Genomic DNA, 20,352 nt, shown 5'->3' with positions numbered 1-20,352 from the left:
CTCCTCGCCCGCTCGCCCGTCGCCGCCTTCGTTGAGCCGCGCTGCTCCGCCGACCTTTGCCGCCCACCACGCCCGCACGTCGCCCAACACCGCTCGCTCGTCCACCCGGAGCCCATCGCCCCTGAGCTCCGTCACCCGCCGCCGCTAAGCTCGCCGCCGACCTCTGGTTCTCAGCGAACGGATCCGTCGCCTCTAGCTCGTCCGGTGCCGCCCCCCGCCGTCCCGCTGCCGTCTTCGCCATCAACTGCCGCCGCCGCTGCCTCCCTGGATCCCTCTAGATCAAGGAGGAGGAGGCCCCTCGTCCGCGTGGGCCGCCATGTCAGCCGGCCCAGCCTAGTCGCGCCTCCGCCCACGAGGTGATGCCCCAGTCCAGTTCGCCTCTGCGATGTTTTTCACTAAGTCTTTTTCTGAAATCATCACGTGTGCATATTGTGATGTCCATAACTCCATGCTTGTTGCTCCGATTTGTGTGTATAATATGTCAAAATGTTCATCCCTGAGTGCTCTACATGCTAGTGTCATTTGCATGCATGTTACTGTTCATCTTGATGCCTTAATCATTGTTGCAAAAGTGCTAAATGTTATAATCTGCTGGAAATTGGTGTAACTTGTTGATTTGTCTTTTTCGTGGCATTTTGTATGTTTATCTTTTGAGCAAAATGTCAACATGTTTTAGGAGCATATTCATGCCATCTTTATAGTGGTTTCATCAATGTATTTTTATGTGCCCTGCGGTGACTAGCACGAGCTTGCAAAGTGTGCTACTTGATGTTTGCTGTTTTCTGAGACTCAGTAATTTTTGCTAAGTCTGTAACTGTTACGTTGTGTTGCCATGTTAACTTGATGCCACCATTAATTCCATGCATAATCTGGAGATGCCTAGTTGACATGTTTTGATGTCCATGTTATGCTCTATCATGATATGCCATTTGATGCCTCATATATGTCCTGTAGCATATGTTTTCATTACCATAAACATGCCTAAATGATGTTCCAGTTTGCTGTTAACTTCATGATGCCATGTTGTGAGCTTGTTATTAACTGGTCTATGCCTCTTTCAGAGATACTCCAATTACATGAATGGAAGTATGCTATGAGTACTTTGTCGGTATGCCAAGTTTGATGATTTTGGACTTCGTATGACCTCTGTTCCAAGCTTGCAAACATGCTATGCTGATGTTGCTGTTTTACACTTGCTGAAACTGTTACAGCATTCAAACTTGTCTTGATGGTTCCCACTAGTCCATAAGTCATATGGTTATGATGCCTTGATGTTATTTGCTCTTTGTTATGTGTAATTTGATGCCATGTCCTTCGTTGCCATATAACTTGTTGTATTTTGTCTCTTTCTTGCTCTCAAGTTGCCATCATGTTAAATCTGTCATCCTATTAACAACATGTCCCATCTTGCAAGAATCATAGTAATAATTCCATGCATTATATGAACTTGTGCCCATGGACTAAGTTAAAGTATATCATGTCTTATACATGCCCATGTATTTTTAATAATTATAAAAGTTGCTATGCTTGATGTTATGTGCCTCCAAAGTCAGCATCACAATGTTATTGCTTTGCATTCTTTCATGTTTGCATCTTGCCTTGATGATTCCCATGAATCTGTTGCTCATATGGTTATGCCATGTTGTGTGTTTTGAGCTCCATGATATGTACTAGCATGCCATGCTTTTGCTTGCCATGTTCTTGCACTATAGCTTAATTACTTCTTGCCTCCAACATGCCATCGTATAAACTCTGTTCATGCATATGCTCTGTTTTTTACTAAGTCATAATCTGTGTTATCAAGTTGCTTTTTGCATTCATCATCTTGGATTAATCTTGATGCCTATAAACCCGAACCTTAATGATATTTGAAGCATGTTGTCTGTACTTTGAGTGCATATCAAGTTTGTGTCCATATGTTTCATGTAGCATGTGGTTTCTTGATGGCCAAGTGCTTAGTTGCTGTTTTGGGCAGATTGTGTTTGAACTTGTATTGAGTGTATGTGTTGAACCGTTGCTCCGTTTTGAGCATGCTCTATATGAAAACTGCTTAGAATTGCATGTAGTGTCATGTTATCTTGTTGCATCCATGATTTGAGTGTGTTTTATTTATGTTTGTATGCATTTTGCATCAATGCCATGTTTAACTTGTTTTGCTAATATCTTCTATGTCATAGCTCCGAATTAAACAAACTTTATATGTAAATTGACTAGAAAGACGCGTAGATCATCTTGGTGCACTTTAACTTGCTGTTTAACAACTTCAACATAATGTGTTATTCATATCTGGACCAATTTTGAAATTTGCATATGGGGACTTTCCGGAATTGTTATGTGTTGTTTTCGGCCTCATTTAAACTTGCTTTGATGTGTTGTTCTTGTATGCATCATCTCTTGCCATGAGTAGCATCATATAGACTTGCCATGCATCATACTTGGTTGAGCATCATGTCATGTTTACGTGTTGTGTGTTTACCATATTGTCTGCTTCTTTCCGGTTGTGTTCCTTCTCGATAGTTCATGTTTCGTTGTGATCGTGAGGATTCGTTCGACTACGCCCGTTCGTCTTCTTCATGGACCCGTTCTTCTTCATAGCGGGATTTCAGGCAATATGAGCATCACCTTGGATCTCACTACTATCTTTACTATGCTAGTTGTCTCGATGCTATCACTATGTCGTGCTACCTACCACTTGTTTATCAAGCCTCCCAAATTGCCATGATAGCCTCTAACCTTTTCACTCTTCCTAGCAAACCGTTGTTTGGCTATGTTACCGCTTTGCTCAGCCCCTCTTATAGCGTTGCTAGTTGCAGGTGTAGCTGCAGGTTGTTCCATGTTGGGACATGGATATCATGGATATCATGGGATATCACAATATCTCTTCTTTAATTAATGCATCTATATACTTGGTAAAGGGTGGAAGGCTCAGCCTTATGCCTGGTATTTTGTTACACTCTTGCTGCCCTAGTTTCCATCATACCGGTGTTATGTTCCTTGATTTTGCATCCCTAACACGGTGAGGGTTTATGGGCCCCTCTTGACAGTTTGCTTTGAATAAAACTCTTCTAGCAAGGCCCAATATTGGTTTTAACATTTGCCATAATAAAAACTTGAACTAAATAATTAATTGGCATAGGGCGTCATGAACTCAAGGATTCTTTCTACATACATGGGGGGCCAGTGCTGATGGTGTTGGTCCCAAACTAGAGCACCGTGCGGGGCCGCCTCTTGGCAACTTGGGGTATTTTGGTACCTGAGACGAGATACGCGCGGCTACTATTAGGGTGTCGGCATGTTGGGAGGTCTTGCTGGACTTGTTTTACCATTGTCGAAATGTCTTGTGCACCGGGATTCCGAGTCTGATCGGAGGGTCCCGTGATGGAGGATTGTCTCCGCGGATCGTGAGCTTGTCATGGGAAAAGTTGTGACACCCCTGCATGGTTTAAACTTTTGAGATCCGTGCCCGCGGTTATGTGACAGATGGGAATTTGTTAATATCCGGTTGTAGAGGACTTGAAGTAAACTCAATTAAAATACACCAACCGTGTGCGTAACCGTGACTGTCTCTTTTCGGGGAAGTTCGAGAGGAGAACATGGTTGGGTTATGTTTGAACATAAGTAGTTCAGGATCACTTAGTGATCGTTACTAGTTTGCGATCATTTTGCATAGTTTCTCATCTTACTCTTGTACTCATAAGTTAGCCACCATACAATGCTTAGTCGCTTGCTGCAACCTCTCCACTTATCCATTCCATTCCCATTAAGCTTTGCTAGTCTTGATACCCATGGTAATGGGATTTCTATGTCCTTGTGACTCACAAATTACTACAACAACAGTTGCAAGTACAAGTAATGCGATGATCATGACATGAGAGCGATGTTTGCTTGTTTTGGAGTTCTTCTTCTTCTTCGTATATCTTGGGGTAGGTTCCGGGTCGGCAGCCTGGGCTAGCAGGGTGGATGTCGTTTGAGTTTTTATTTGTGTTTCATCCGTAGTCGGATGTTGTTCTCTTGTATGATGTTGATGTTCTTGTGGCATTGTGTGCCTTTGTATGTATCCCCAACTATTATGTAATGGTACGATGTAATGATATCCACCTTGCAAAAGCGTGTCAATATCCGGTACTATCCTTGGTGGGACCTTTGAGTTCCTTTAGGATAGAGTCACATATTGGGCGTGACAAACACTTTCCTAGGAATTTATTATTTGACAACATAAAGTAAATTCATTTTTCACTTCGGGACTAGGCATCCCTAATACCTTTGCCTTACTCTCGTGCAATGACAAGTGAATAAATACTCATCGTGAGAATAACACATCTAGCATGGAAAATATTAGCCACCCCTCACCGCTCCGTGAGCGAAACAAACACACAAAAGAGAAGTTCATTTTGAAAATTAGAGATGGCACATGAAAATCTACTTAGAACGGCAAAAGAATACCGCATATAGGTAGATATAGTGGACTCATGTGGCAAAACTGGTTTAAAGGATTTTGTATGCACAAGTAGAGATCATACTTAGTGCAAAATGAAGGCTAGCAAAAGATTGAGAAGCGACTAACCAAGAAACAGATAATCTCATAAGCAAGCATTAAGCATAATTAACACCGAATAATGCGCCACAAGTAGGATATAATTTCATTGCATGACTATTGACTTTCGTGCTTGCATAGGGAATCACAAACCTTAACACCAATATTCTTACTAAAGCATAATTACTCATCAAGATGACTCACATATCACATCATCATATCTCAAAACTATTACTAAGAATCAAGTTTATTTTGTCCAGTGATCTTCATGAAAGTTTTTATTGTGTCCTTCTTGGATATCTATCACTTTGGGACTAATTTTCATGTGTTGCTTTTCATAAGCTCAAACAAATATAAGCGAAGATCGTGAGCATAATATGTCTTTGTTTCTCTGAAATTAATTTAAGTGAAGCAAGAGCGAATTTCTTGAAAATTTTACTAACTGTCAAATAAATCTAAGTGAAGCAAGATAGCATTTCTTCAAAAATACTAAAGCACACCGTGCTCAAAAATATATAAGTGAAGCACTAGAGCAAGTCCATAGCTCATAAAAAATTTAAGTGAAGCATAGAGAGCAATTCTAACAAGTCATGACTTAATTTTGGCTCTCTGAAATAGGTGTTTCCAGCAAGGAATCAAGACTTAAAACACAAAATAAAACAAGAAAAGACTCATATCATACAAGACACTCCAAGCAAAACACATAGTATGTGAAGAATAAAAATATAGCTTCAAGTAAAATACCGATGGTCATTAGAAGAAAGAGGGGATGCCACTCGGGGGCATCCCCAAGCTTAGTTGGTTGCTCATTTTTGGATAATAGCTTGGGATGTCGGGGCATCCCCAAGCTTAGGCTCTTCTACTCCTTATTCCTTCATCCATCGTAAGATAACCCAAAACTTGAAAACTTCAATCACACAAAACTCAACAAAACCTTCGTGAGATCCGTTAGTATAAGAAAATAATAAATCACTATTATAAGTGTTGTATCATCCAACTCATATTTTTTATTGCATTATATCTACTGTATTCCAACTTTTCTATGACAAAAACTCATCAAATACAACCATAGAGCCATCAAAACAAGCACACAACGCAAAGAAAACAAAATCTGTCAAAACAGAACAGTCTGTACATCTGACTATTTTGAATACTTCTGTAGCTCCAAAAATTCTGAAAAATTAGGATGACCTGAGAAATTTGAATATTGATCTACTGCAAGTGGAATGGGTATTTTATCGCTCTCTGGTAAAAAATGAGAATTATATTCATGAGCGCAAAAGTTTCTGTTTTTTCAGCAAGATCAAACAACTATCACCCAAGAAGATCCTAAAGGCTTTACCTGGCACAAACACTAATTAAAACATAAAAACACAATCATAACAGTAGCATAACTATGCTAACACTCAAAAACAAGAATCAAAAAGAAAAAATAAATTTTATTAATTGTGTTGCCTCCCAACAAGCGCTATCGTTTTATGCCCCTAGCTAGGCATACGATTTCAAGGATGCTCACATGAAAGATAGTAATTGAAACACAAAGAGAGCATCATGAAACATGTGGCAAACACATTTAAGTCTAACACACTTCCTATGCATAGGAATTTTATAGGAAAACAAATTGTCAAGACAAGAAATATCTAGCATACGCAAGGGAGAGAAATAAAATATTGACAATCTCAACATAACGAGAGGAAATTTAATAACATGCAAATTTCTACAACCATATTTTCCTTTCTCATAATAATTATATGTAGGATCATAATCAAATTCAATAATATAGCTATCACATAAAATTTTCTCTTCATGATTGTGACGACCCCGATTTGACCGTACACTAATCATACACGCAAATGTGTACGATCAAGATCAAGGACTCACGGGAAGATATCACAACACAACTCTAGACACAAATTAAAATAATACAAGCTTTATATTACAAGCCAGGGGCCTCGAGGGCTTGAATACATAAGCTCGAATACACAAGAGTCAGCGGAAGTAACAATATCTGAGTACAGACATAAGTTACACAAGATTGCCTTAAGAAGGCTAGCACAAAAGCAACAATGATCGAAAAAGGCAAGGCCTCCTGCCTGGGAGCCTCCAAACTACTCCAAGTCGTCAGCGGTCTTCACGTAGTAGTAGGCATCCTCAGGGTAGTAGTAGTCATCACTGGCGTCGTCTGGCTCCTGGGATCCGTCATCTAGTCGCAACAATCGGGTATGGAGAAAAAGAAGTAGCAAAGCAACCGTGAGTACTCATCCAAAGTACTCGCAAGACTTACATCAGATCTAAACTAAGTATGCATATGTATCAAAGGAATGGGTTGTATCTGTGGACTAAACTGCAGAATGCCAGAAGGGAAGGGGAATGCCTAGCCTATCGAAGACTATCATCTACTGGAAACCACCATCTTGCAGTAACAGGAGGGAGTAGAGTAGCATAAAGTAAAGTAACAGTAATGTTATCAACCTCGGCCAGAGATCCTTTCTCGACTCCCTGCGAGAAAGCAATCCCAGAGCCATACTATCCAAGTGTCAACACATTCCAATTCTCATCACCATCCAGTTCTCATCACAAGTATCCAGTTCTAGTTGTATCGATCGGGATACAACTCCAAGTGTCCGTTACCGTAGGACAGGCTATCGATAGATGTTTTCTTCCCTGCAGGGGTGCACCAACTTACCCACCACACTCGATTAACTCCGTCCGTACACACTTTCCTGGGTCATGCCCGGCCTCGGCCAAACAATATGCCGCAACCCGACCTAGGCTTAATAGAGAGGTCAGCACACCGGACTAAACCTATGCCCCCAGGGGTCATGGGCCATCTCCTCGGGAAATCCTACACGTTGCAAACGTGGCCGATGAGCAGACCTAGCTACCTCTTTCAACAAGGCAGGAGCTTACGCAGTCCAACCCGGCGCGCGCCGCTCAGTTGCTGACGTCTATTAAGCTTCGGCTGATGTATACGACGCAGAACGCCCATACTATACCCACGTGATGGTTAGTGCTATCAGGCCAGAGGCCCCTCGGATCAAATATCCAAATCGTAGTGGATTAGGAGCACGCGGTAACGAGCAGAGACTCATGATCGATGTGACCCCGTCACCCCGTCTCGAGTACTTGCGGCAAGGGCCAAGAATGCCCGGCCACGCCTCGTAAGTATCTCGCGGGCACCTTCCAGGTCAACCCGACTCCACATCACTCGCTCTTAAGCTCGTGCGGGTACCCCTCAGGGTCGACCCGTCTTTAGTAACATGGCTCAGTGCAAAGTCATAGTAACCATAGTAACTGTGTGTCTAACACCAAAGGAAAAACCCGAGGAATCACCCCCGGTGAATTCCACTCGATGTTGTCATCAAGGTGAACGTAAGAGGATCCACCCTCCAGGTTCACATTTGATGGGTTGCACGACAGAGCCGTATTGGAAGTGGTTAAGGAGGAAATCACCCTCGATGACCTCGACCATATAGCTACACTATGGAGATCTCATCAGGAGTGATGTAAGAGTTTCCACCCTCGGTACTCGATGGTAACTCTACAAAGTCGTACAACTAGGGGGGGGGTGATGTGCGGTGTTGGCGCCTGGACGTTGATCACGTTGATCGAGTCATCGAACATAAAGCGAGGCAACTGGGACAAGGTGGGGGTCACTGATGGATCTCTATCCAACCTATACTAAGCAGTTTAGGATAAGCAGGTAAGGTATGAAAGCAGGTAACAAAACAGGCTATGCATCAGAGTAGGATCATACATAAAGCAGTAGCAGTTCTAATGCAAGCATGAGAGGGAAAGAAATGGGCGATATTGGGATGCTTAAGGAGGGTTTGCTTGCTTGGTTGCTCTGGCAAGGAGGGGGTCGTCGTCGACGTAGTCGATCACAAGGGCAGCATCGGTCTCGGGGTCTACCGGAGAGAAGAGGCGGAAGAAAAAGTAAATATATAGCAAACATAGCACCACAAAACATAACATGGCAATAAGATGTGCCGGGTGTGACCTAACGCAGTAGGAGGTGATACCGGCGAAGGGGGGTAACATCCAGGAAAGTATTCCCGGTGTTTCGCGTTTTTGGACAGATGAACCGGAGGGGGGAAGTTGTGTGTTCGCTATGCTAGGGATGTGTGTCGAACAAACGGGCTACATATCCGGGTTCGTCTCGTTGTTCTGAGCAACTTTCATGTACAAAGTTTTTTCATCCGAGCTACGGTTTATTTTATATTAATTTTAAAAGATTTAAATCATTTTTAGGATTTATTTAATTATTTAAAATCAACGTTATCCAGAACAGTGCATGCCGACGTCAGCATGACGTCAGCAGTCAACGTTGACCGTTGACCTGGTCAACCTGACGTGTGGGTCCAGTGGGACCCACCTGTCATTCTCTGCTTAGCCTAATTAGGGTTTAGGTTAATTAACTAGGATTAATTAGTCGTTTTAGTTTAATTAATCAAAATTAATTAAGTTAATTAATTCTTTAATTAATCCTTTAATTAATTAATTTAATAATTTTATTTATTATTTATTTTTAAATTTCTCTTTTTTTTGTTCTCAGGGGCGTGGGCCCCGTTGTCCAGTGGCATAGAGGCCTATCGGGGCGGGGTACGGTTGCTGGGGCGCTACAGGCATCCGACCCGCATGAGGTCCGAGCGGGCGACGGAGCGTCGCCGGAGGTGGCTGCAGCCACGGTGGAGCGACGCAGCAATGGGACAGTGGGTCCGAGCGGGACGAAGGACGACGCGGGCGCGCACTGGGCGTAGGTGAAGCAGCAGCGGCGGCTGGACGGGCGACGGCGAACGCAGGGCGGCGGGGCTGTGCGGGCGCGGGTGGGTGCAGCGAGCGGGGTGGCTGGCGGAGTGGACGCAGTCGCGGGCAGTGGCGCGCATCATCGGGCCGTGCGGGGAGGAGGCCAGGGCGCGTGGGGAACGGACAGAGCGCGGCCGTGGACGCGGTGACGGGGGGCGCGAGCGGGGATGTGCGCGGAGAGCAGCGGAGCGGAGGGAGGCGGGGCCTCACCGGCGCGGCCGTGGGCTCTAGGCAGCGGTGCTCGGGGAGGACGACGGCAACGACGTGCGTTGGGGGTGGCAGACCGGTGAGGGAGCGCTCCGGCGAGGCCCGTGGAGCCCCGGGCGGCGGCGACGGCGGGGTTCGATCCGGGCGGCGGCGAGGGGCGCATGGGCGATGCGGGGCTCGACACGGTGGCGTCCGCGAGGTGGAGGTAGACGAGGGCGGGCGGCTTCTGCCAACGTGGGCGGCGGGATCGATCCCGACCCAAGGGGGATCGGGGGAGTGAGGGAGGGGGAGTGGAGACGAGCGGTTCGGGAGGGCGTGGTGGTGACGGGAACCGGCGATGGCGTCGGTGGCGTTTTGCCCCGATCCGATCTGGATCGGGGGAGGGGGAGAGTGGGACGAGTGGGGGGGTTAGGGTTTCAGTACCCCGAGGAGTGGGGGGAAAAGGGAGTGGGGGGTGGGCTGGCCCATTCGGGCGGCTGGGGTTCGCATGGATGGCCAGCTGAGCCGGTTGGACCAGTGGGGGGCTTTTCTTTTCTCTTTTCTTGCTATGGACTTTTCCTTGTTCTTTTCTAGAAATCAAAAAGTTACTGCTTAGCAATTATCCCGAGCACCAAATGACTCTTGTAAAATGTGCCACATGCCACAATAAATACTTTACAATATTGTGAAGTTGCACAAAAATTGTTTTGAGCATTTGGAAATGTTTACACACTTTTAGAAATTGAAAAGGCCAATTTAATTGTTGCTGGACCACTCAAATAATTTCCAGGAGCATTTTTGGAATCCAACAGAGGTAGGTTTCATCATGACAAATACTTAGGGAATATTTGCCACATGGTGAACTATTTTTCTGGCTCATTTGAAGATGCAAATAATTGACTTGCAATTTGAATTAAATTGGACTTGATTATTGGACAAGTGGCATTTTGGCTTAGGAAAGCATGACGACAAGGCATCATTAGGGGGGATTACTGTAGCAAGATTCTCGGGGCGTTACAAAACTTCTCCACTACAAGAAATCTCGTCCCGAGATTTAAGTGTGGAAGTAAAGAGTAAATTCGGGAGAATTGACCCTTATAGGGTTAATTATCTGGTGAACAATTCAACGAAAGTGGCAGATGTACCTCTCGAGTTGAAACTTAAGAAAACATCAACAACAAAATATGAAGGTACAATAGGAAGTTTCAAGCGAATGGACAAACGATCGATACCTGAACAGAGTGTGAGAAGGGGGTTCAGAGCATCGGGAATAGATCATGTCTCGAAAGGTGGCTCGTGACACGATACGAGGCCAAATGCAAGAATATTTCGGAATCAAAGATATACTGAGAGTCAGGTTTCGATCCTGTGGAACTGTGGGTTATGGGCCCACCATGTGGGTTAAAAGTAGGAAGGGTGTTGGCATCTTGCACGGTTATGATAGCAAGGCATGTCAGAGGGTAGCCTGTCGGTTATGTCGGCAACAACGTTGGTACCAAGGGCGAGGGACGAAGAGAACCATTATCTTGCTCGTTGAATGAGGCTGGCCATTAGGCAAAGTTCTCGTCCATCGGTGGCTACCGGAATGTCATCAACAATAGTAACAGGGTCTTACTGATAGAGTGATACAACGAGGTGTTTACATAAGCAGGAAAATATTACTCCTTATATAATATAGATCACAATAAGGTTTAAACAAACCAATGGAAAGGAAAATGTAATTGTCATATTAAACAGAACAATGGAAAGGAAAATGTGTTTAAACACATATTTCAGGGGTATATCCTTCCCAAGGACAAGCAGAGCATGGTATCCATGACAAGATAGGAGTTTAAAGACATTACCCATACAACGGTGTTTGGATACTTGATAAAGAAGATTTAGTGTCGTGCTTCAAATGTTCTTATTGGAGATTAGATTACCACAGACATGCTTCGAGATAGCATTGACATGGTTTCAAGCAAAGGTCAGACTTTGGATACACCAAGGATCCATCGGGAAATTCTAGAACATATCATGTTATTTTAGCAGGAAAAAGATGAGGAGGTGGCCGATGGGTTCAATAGCAATCCATCGACATGTCAACAAGGATGTATTCCCAAAATTAATATGATCAAGTTTGTGTTGGGGGGAGACAAGAATGTTGTTGATGCTGACACAAATCATCGAGGGGCAGGGATGGTATTTCTAGCCATGAATTCAATTGACATCTCTGAAGAAGCCAAAGTGTTGACGGTGATCACGAATTTTTTTGTTGAGAGGCTCTATGAAGATGCCATCGAGCAGCGACGACATCAAGCAAAAGGGAGGATGAAGTGAAAAGCTATGAGAACCACGGATTTGACACAAGCTTGAAATCAAGCTTGTTGTTCGAGGTGAAATGATAAGATGAGGAAGATCGATGTAGGCTTAGCTCGTCGACGAAAGTTGTTCCGGGCATAAGGACCAGGTAGCACAGTTAGAAGTAGCATGATAATGATGTAGTTGATCAGGCTAGGAATGACTAGAAGGATTATTAAACTCGTAAGCAACGAAAATTACTTAGAGTTGTTGCATCGGAGTGCGGGATCGATTCTCTTATCGGTGTTCTCAATTGATAAACAACCCAGAACCGATGAAGTGACAAAGACAGGGTAAGGTAGTACTTCATCAAAAATTCATAAGATGTAGAGTAATGGCATGATATCCTCGAGATACCATGGGTAATACTCAAAGGTAGATCATAACAGAGGTCGGGCAGATGCATTGATCTGTATAATTCATATGCTTTAACTTGTCCGAGAAATGGGATCAAAGAAGAACAATCATGGTCGGATCAATTCACAGATACCAGATGATAGTTATTAAGGAAATAGTTATTATCACAAGAAGCTTCCATGATAGGATCTACATCGTGTCCATGGGCATGAACACAAAGTTCAAGGTCGACTCCCACTTCTTCAATGCATAACCTTCCATTCACTTCTTATTTTCGATGAAGTCATAGTGTTGAAATTATATCTGGCAAAACACCAGAAGAGTAAGACTCACTAAAACTCTTTGGGTTCAAACGGATTATGGGAGGCATAGGTTCAACCCATAGGGCATCTTAGGAACCTATTCCACAAACTTCAGAAGTAAACAACACAAGCTCGAAAGCAGAGCATGGTTGACAAAAGGAGAGGATACAATTACCAAAGGCATTATGTATTTGGGAAAGAACTTCACGAGGTTCTTTGAATATGAAGGACACTGTCAGATGTTAACCCAATAATGGATCTGGCGATCCACAACGGAGCTGATGTGAGTATCCATATTCAATCAAAAGAAGAAATAATGCAGAGCCATCGGATTTTGGAAATATGTGATAATTCCAAAGCTTAAATGCAAAGGAATTATGATTTCCAATTCGGGGGATCAGAAGAAGACGCTTTGATCAAGGATGGATAAGTAGAATAGACCTAGGGGCACAATCGATGACAAAAAGATTGGTCGGGAACCAGCTCATGTTCAAAATGACGTCTGAGCCGGAAAGATAATTTAGAAGGATCAACTGATAATTGTGTGCTTTCACACACATGTTGAATTGATAGGATCAAAATGATGGTGTCAAAGGATACTAATGAATATTGCTACACATATGAAAAGCATCCATAATGCAAGCAGACAAGTATTTGCAGAGCAATAGTTTGAAGAGGATTCTCGGAACATCGGATAGTATTTACAAGTATTCTGAAAAGCATATGAACAACTGGAGATGAGCAGACCCCGGTTAAGTGAATTATCCTTAGTGCAAAAAGAAGCTGCAAAGTAGAAGGCACAAGGATTCTCGGAACAACGGAGAGTACTAGTGGTATCTTGTAATAACAGGAGCAACTAGGGATGAAGGTACAAGCAGCAAGGATGTTATTCAGGGGGATTATCGGTGGTGAGGAACTACAAGGCAGTTGGCACAGGGTCTCGAGAAACATCGAGGAGTATTTGCAGAATCTTCTTGGTGAAGTAAGCAATCATCAGTAATGTCGGGGCTCTCCGGGAGGAAGTGGGTACGAGAACGCCACCCAATGGGATGTTGTGAAGATTGCCTTACTTGCGACATATGCCTTCAATGCGATTATGTCTCTAAGTCATGCCTCGACACGTGGGAGATATAGCCGCATCGAGGGCGTTACAAGTTGCTAATCAGAGCCTTCCCCGACCTTAGAAGCCCCCTGCTTGATCGAATCATTGGCGTTGTTGAGTCTAGAAAAATTGTTTGAGTCATTTAGGATTATATATATCGGAGAGTTTAGGAATTCTTTTTACTCCCCAGTCCCTTCATCGCTCTGGTAAGGCATCCTGACGTAGAGTTTTGACTCTTCTCTTCTCAAATTTCACTAAATTTTTTTTAGGATCACGCGGGTATCTTGGAATCGTTCCGATCGATTTGTGATGAGAACATTGTTCTTGGTGCCTCCTGTCATTTAGGGATTGTGGCAGTGTCCCGGGGAGTTGAGCTCCGAGGTGTTGTCTTCACAATTTTATCGTTGAGATTCTGGAATACCTGAGTTTCGCCGACATCGAAAATCTCTTTTATGCAGTTGTTGGTTAGATAACCTCGACACCACCCAGTACTGGGGCGGGAGTTCGGGAGTATTGCCATAATTCGTATAACGGATGCTTTTCGAAGGTTGAGGTAGATGATTTCCGAAGTTTTCTCAGTTATGTGTTGAAGGATGGATACAGCTGGATGTAGGATTTGCTAGATTTGGGTGAGATATTATGCTTCCCGTGTATCCCCAACACCTGATTGCATAACCGGAAAGGTTCGGGAGTTTCATAGGTGGTAATTCTTGTAGCTCCAGTTCATCTTCCGCGGATATTTGGTTTTGGATTGGGTAATCCTCATCAAGTATTCGTTCTTGTTCCGTACCTTGTTGGTTTTATTCTTCTACCTCAATTCTAAGTGGCTTCTCAATTTATGGATATGTGACCATTTCAATTGGAATGCATTCATTCATTTTGTTCGGATGTGAAGACTATATGTTGCAATTTCAACCCGTTTGATTCAGCTTCAATATTTGTCTGTCAATGTGCTAATGGATGTCAACCTCTTCAGGATGGCTCCTCCAACGCGCACGACTCCGAATCCTGACCCGCCACCACCACCTCCACCTCCGGAGGCATGGCAAGCTGTGATGGCCGCTACCAATGCAAACACACAGCTGATCATGCAACATCTTCAAGAGCGCAACCAAGGGAACCAGGGTCATGGTAACAATCAGAATCAGTTTGCTACACTCAACCAGTTCCTTGCTAACCAGCCAAAGACCTTCAGCAATTGTGTTGAGGCAACAGACGCTGATGATTGGCTCGTGGGCATATGCAAGCATTTCGAGTGCAGTAACGTCAGGCCTGAGGACTTTGTCAAGTTCGCCTCCTTCCAACTCAAAGACCAAGCTGCAGAATGGTTTCAATAGTACAAAGATTCCAGAGGAGGCCGTGTTATTACCTGGGATGAATTCCGTCAAGGCTTCAAAGCTCATCATATTCCTCAGAGCGTGGTTGAAAGCAAGCGTGAGGAATTCCGCAACCTGAAGCAAGGCTCTATGTCTATTTACGAGTACAACAAGATGTTTCAGAAGCTCGCCCGTTTTGCTAAGCAAGACATCCCTGACAAGAAGAGCATGATATACCAGTTCAGGGGTGGTCTCAGAGAAGAAATCCAGCTAGCTCTTGTCCTCTTTGAGCCCAAGAGGTACGATGAGTTTTACAACATGGCAATGAAGCAAGAGACTGCTCAACTGAAGTGCGATGCTTCCAAGAAGCGAGTCAAAGATGCTACTCCTTCTTCCTCAACTCAAGTGGCTAAGCAGCAGAAGTATTGGCTTCCTCCTCCTCCGTTCCGCCAGCCTTACCAGCAGAAGAGCAAAGGTGGCAGTGGATCTTCCCACCCACCCAACCCTGGCTTTCAGAACAAGACTTCGTCTCAAGCTCCAAGATCAAGTGCTCCGTATCACCGTTCGCTTTCGGAGGTCACGTGCAACAAGTGCCAACAGAAGGGTCACTATGCCAACAAATGCTTCAATCAGAGGCGTCTCCCTCCTCCTCCTCTTGTGAGATCGGCAAGTACAACTGTGGTCAAGCATAACCCCAAGCACGCCAAGGTCAACTTGATGAATGCAGCTCAGGCAGAGGACTCGTCAGATGTCATCATGGGTAACCTTCCTATTAATGATGTTCCTGCAAAAGTACTTTTTGACACTGGTGCAGCGCATTGTTTCATCTCGAGACCTTTTGCATCTAAGCATGAGTTGTCTTCTCAAGTTTTGCATAAACCGTTAGCAGTTGTCTCACCGGGTAAATGTTTGCTCGCAAACTACGAGATTCCGGATATTTCTATCATGACGGGTGATTTCAAGTTTCTAGCTTCTCCAATGGTTCTTGGTAACTCAGATATTGATCTTATTCTCGGAATGGACTGGCTTTCTAAGCACAAGGCTCAGCTTGATTGTGCAGCCAGGCAGATTCAATTAACTCATTCGTCTGAGGATGTAATTGTCTTTGCCGCTCGGGATAATACCATCCGTCTGTTTTCTCTTAATGAGAAGGGTGAATTGGATGCCATCTCTCAAATTCCAGTCGTTTGTGAATATCAAGACGTCTTTCTAGAAGAGCTTCCAGGAATGCCTCCGCACCGGCCAGTTGAATTCGTCATCGATCTTGAGCCTGGAACGGAACCGGTTTGCAAACGTCCTTACAAGCTTGGACCTGAAGAGTTGAAGGAGCTGAAGAAGCAACTCGATATTGAAGAGTGAATGGGTCTCATCCGACCTAGTTCTTCTCCGTGGGGTTGTGGAGTTCTTTTTGTGAAGAAGAAGGATGGAACGGACCGACTTTGTGTTGACTACCGTCCATTGAACAAGAAGGCTATAAAGAACAAATACCCACTTCCCAACATCAACGAGCTGTTTGAACAACTCAAAGGTGCTCAAGTATTCTCCAAGCTTGATCTCCGTATGGGCTATCACCAGATTCGAATTCGTGAGCAAGATATTCCCAAGACGGCTTTTAGAACAAGCTATGGTTCATATGAATACACTATCATGTCTTTTGGCCTCATCAACGCTCCGCCGACTTTCTCTCGCATGATGAACTTCATCTTAAACCCTTACACAAATGACTTCGTCTTGGTCTACCTCGATGACATTTTGGTCTTTCCCAAGAACAAGGAAGATCATGCCAAGCACTTGCCTTTGGTGCTCGATAAGCTCAGAGAACATCAGTTCTACGCCAAGTTCTCAAAGTGCAAGTTTTGGCTCGATGAGGTTCTCTACCTTGGGCATATCATCTCTTCCAAGGGCATAGCGGTGAATCCTGAGAAGGTGTCTGCAATTGTGAATTGGGAACCACCTCAGAACGTGAAGCAACTCCGTAGCTTCCTTGGTCTCGCAAGCTATTGTCGAAGGTTCGTTGAGAACTTTTCAAAGATCGCGAAGCCGCTTTCCAACCTTCTCCAGAAGCACGTCAAGTACGTTTGGTCTCCGGAATGTGACATCGCTTTCAACACCTTGAAAGAGAAATTAGTCACTGCTTCAGTTCTGACTCCTCCTGATGAATCCAAACCGTTCAAGGTATTCTGTGATGCCTCTCTTCAAGGTCTTGGTGCAGTGTTGATGCAAGAGAACAAAGTTGTGGCTTATACTTCTCGCCAGTTGAAGCCCAACGAGAAGAACTACCCCACTCATGACCTCGAGTTGGCGGCAGTTGTGCATGCTCTTTTGACTTGGAGACATCTCCTATTGGGAAGAAAAGTGGACATCTTCACTGACCACAAGAGTCTCAAGTGCAGCTTCACTCAGCCTAATCTCAACCTCAGGCAGACTCGTTGGGTCGAAATGATTCAAGAGTATAATCCAAGTATAAAATATACTCCAGGCAAGGCCAATGTGATTGCTGACGCATTGAGCAGGAAGGCTTACTGCAACAGTTTGATTCTCAAGCCTTACCAACCCGAGCTTTGTGAAGCTTCCCACAAACTCAACTTGCAAGTTGTTCCTCAAGGTTTCCTCGCCAACCTTCAAGTCTCTCCTACTTTGGAAGATCAGATTCATGAGGCTCAACTTCTCGATGCTATGGTGAAGAAGGTGAACATTGGGATCGCCAAGAGTCAATCCAAGTACAAGTGCTATCGCCTTGATGACAAGGATACTCTCTTCTTCGAGGATCGCATTGTTGTGCCTAAAGGTGACCTTCGTAAAGTCATTATGAACGAGGCTCGCAATTCTCTCCTCTCCATCCACCCTGGGAGCACGAAGATGTACCAGGACCTCAAGCAGGCTTATTGGTGGACTCGAATGAAGCGCGAGATTGCTCAGTTCGTGAATGAATGTGATGTCTGCAGAAGAGTGAAGGCAGAACACCAACGACCAGCTGGTCTCCTCCAACCTCTTGCCATTCCAGAATGGAAGTTTGACCACATTGAGATGGACTTCATGACTGGGTTTCCAAAGTCCAAGCGTGGCAATGATGCTATATTCGTTGTCATCGACAAACTCACTAAAGTGGCTCACTTTATGCCTATCAAAGAGTCTATCACAGCAGCTCAATTGGCAGAGATTTATACCTCTTGGATTGTCTCTCTGCACGGCATTCCACAGTTGATTTCTTCAGATTGTGGCAGCATCTTTACCTCCAAGTTTTGGGATTCTTTTCAGAAGGCTATGGGCACCAACATCCGTTTCAGCATAGCTTTTCATCCTCAAACTAGCGGCCAAGTTGAGCGTGTCAATCAGATTCTCGAAGATATGCTCAGGGCTTGCGTTATCTCTTTTGGTATGAAGTGGGAAGATTGTCTTCCAAATGCCGAGTTTTCCTACAACAACAGCTTTCAAGCGAGTTCAGGCAAGGCCCCATTTGAAATTCTCTATGGCAGGAAGTGCCGTACTCCTCTTAACTGGTCAGAGACCGGTGAACATCAACTTCTTGGAAATGACTTGATCACAGAGGCAGAGGAAATGTGCAAAGTCATTCATGATAACCTCAAAGCAGCACAATCACGCCAGAAGAGCTACTATGATAGTAAGCATCGAGATTTGGCTTTCGAGATCGGAGACCATGTTTACCTCCGCGTCTCTCCAATGAAAGGTACTCGTTGCTTCGGCATCAAAGGGAAGCTTTCCCCTAGATACGTGGGTCCTTTCAAGATCGTCAGAAAGAGAGGCGATCTCGCCTATCAACTCGAGCTTCCTTCCAACTTTGCAAATGTGCACGACGTGTTCCATGTCTCTCAGCTCCGCAAGTGCTTCAAGACCCCTGACCGCACCGTCAACTTCGAAGACATTGATCTCCAAGAAGACCTCTCTTATCGTGAGCACCCAGTTGCTATTCTTGAAGAGACTGAGCGCAAGAATCGCAATAAGTCAATCAAATTCCTCAAAGTTAAGTGGTCACACCATTCCGACCGTGAAGCCACCTGGGAATGCGAGGATCACCTCCGTTCTGAGTACCCGACGTTTTTCCAGTCCTAGATCTCGAGACGAGATCCTTTCATAGTGGTGGAGTGTTGTAACACCCCGGATGTAATTTACCTTATCTGTACTCCAATTCTTGCCGTTTCCGACCTAAGTTATTTTATTTTCCTCGGGTTCGGGTTTTTGCCTCCGTGTGTTGTTGTCTGTGTCTGGCATCTCATATCATGTCATCATGTGCGTTGCATTTGCATACGTGTTCGTCTCATGCATCCGAGCATTTTCCCCGTTGTCCGTTTTGCATTCCGGCGCTCTTATCTCCTCCAGTGCCCCTTTCTACCTCTTTTCGTGTGTGGGGGTTAAACATTTCCGGATTGGACCGAGACTTGTCATGCAGCCTTGGTTTACTACCGGTAGACCGCCTGTCAAGTTTTGTGCCATTTGGACTTCGTTTGATACTCCAACGGTTAACCGAGGGACCGAGAAGGCCTCGTTTGTGTTGCAGCCCAACACCCTTCCAATTTGGCCCAAAACCCACCAAAGACCCTTCCATCATCTAGAGCGTTCGATCACGATCGTGTGGCCGAAAACCGCACTCCATTTGGAGCTTCCTAGCTCCCTTTACCCCTATATATAGATCCCCACATTCCAAATCCCGGGCGAAACCCTAGAAAATCACCTCGCGCGCCATCAGACACATCTGGCTGCAATCGGACACGTCCGCCGCCTCCGTCGTCCAACCCGGAGCCGCCACCTGTCCCGGGGGTACCACATCGCCGCCTCGCCTGCGCCGGCCCGCCCGGGCCCAGGCAGGGCCCTCCCTGGCCCGAAGTCGCGCCGCCGAGCGCCGCCTGCCTCCCTGCTCCGGCCGCCGCGCGCCATCGCCGGCGACCTCGCCATTTCGCCGCCCTGCCGAGCCACGCCTTGACTCCAGCCGCCGCCCTGCCACCGGGGCCGAGCCGCCCTGCCGCCGGGGCCGAGCCGCCCCACCGCGGCGACCTTGCCGACCGGCCGGCCTCCTCCTCCCCAAGCTTTGGATCCGGCCGGCCAAGCTCCGGCGACCCCCATCTCCGGCCGCCTCTCCTCCGGCGAGCCCCAAGTCTGGCGACGTCTTTTAGCTCCGACGACCTCGAGCTGCTACAGTGCATGAACAGTACCCGGATCCCGATCTGGATCTAGATCTCGGTTGACTTCTTCCCCTCAAACCCTAATTATTTTGCAAACTTTGGCATGCCGTATCTCTGCATCCGTAGCTCCAATTTGCGCGTGTAGCATACCAAAATGTTCGCCTCAATGAGTACATCGTTTCATCTCATTGCATCATTTTCATTGGAGCTCATTTTGATGCCCGAAATGCTGTTGGAAGAGGGCTATGTGATAAATTTGTCAGATTTGCTG

The sequence above is a fragment of the Triticum aestivum genome, chromosome 6A (genome assembly GCF_018294505.1).
Source record: "Triticum aestivum cultivar Chinese Spring chromosome 6A, IWGSC CS RefSeq v2.1, whole genome shotgun sequence".
Classification (NCBI taxonomy): Eukaryota; Viridiplantae; Streptophyta; class Magnoliopsida; order Poales; family Poaceae; genus Triticum; species Triticum aestivum.
This window is presented reverse-complemented; position numbering follows the sequence as displayed.